Below are 927 nucleotides of genomic sequence, written 5' to 3' on the forward strand. Positions count from 1 at the left end.
GTGCTCTTCCGATCTGACTGAGAGAGATAGTGCGATTTGAGGAGATTACTATCATTTTACCTTATAGCAAGATGGCGTTGGTGTCAATAACAGCTGTTGACATCGGTCATTTTACTGTTAAATAAAATAAGATAATAATCCCTTCAAACGCTATAATATCTCTCTCAGTCGTAAACTGTCAACTTCCGGCTTTAAGGCCGAGACACAGACTTTTGCATAACGCATAAAATATAAGGCATAAGAAAATCAACCAATCAGAGTCCTTCATTTCATACTCTAATTTGTTGATTCTTTTATGGCTGCGTTCCTCTTACTTACAGTGCTTATAAGCATCATTTGTCTTTGTTTAATATTTGATAAACAACAAGGATGAAATGATTTTGTGAGCACTGTAACCAACTGTAAGCGCCAAACGGAACACAGCCTACGCCTTACGTCTTATGCGTTATGCAGCGTTATGCAAAAGTCTGTGTCGCGGCCTTTAAGGGCTGTCTACAATAAGAGTATTAAGTCTTAAGCCGTAAGAAATTGACCAATCACAGTCAAATATAAGAAGAATAATCGACTGTGACTGGTCAATTTCTTACGGCTTACGACTTGCTACTCTCATTGTAGATAGACCTTTACACTGTGGACAGAATGCTTGGTATTTATATAAAATATATATATGTCGTTGGACATCATCGTTACATAGCATTGTTGGCAACACTGTTGGTAGCACTGTTGGCAGTACTGTTGGTTTCGTAAAGGCGACAAGCGAGACACGCAAGTTTTTGTTTGTTACGCTTTTTTTACATTCTAACAACTTTCACAGCTTTTTTATCGCTGCTTCTTATAACGTGAATACTGCTTTGTTATAAAATTAATTTGATATTATGTTTGATTTGTCGAGAATTTAATTCTTGGCGTTATTTAATGTATTCATAT

This window comes from Wasmannia auropunctata, unplaced genomic scaffold (assembly GCF_000956235.1).
Source record: "Wasmannia auropunctata unplaced genomic scaffold, wasmannia.A_1.0 LD336078.1, whole genome shotgun sequence".
Lineage (NCBI taxonomy): Eukaryota > Metazoa > Arthropoda > Insecta > Hymenoptera > Formicidae > Wasmannia > Wasmannia auropunctata.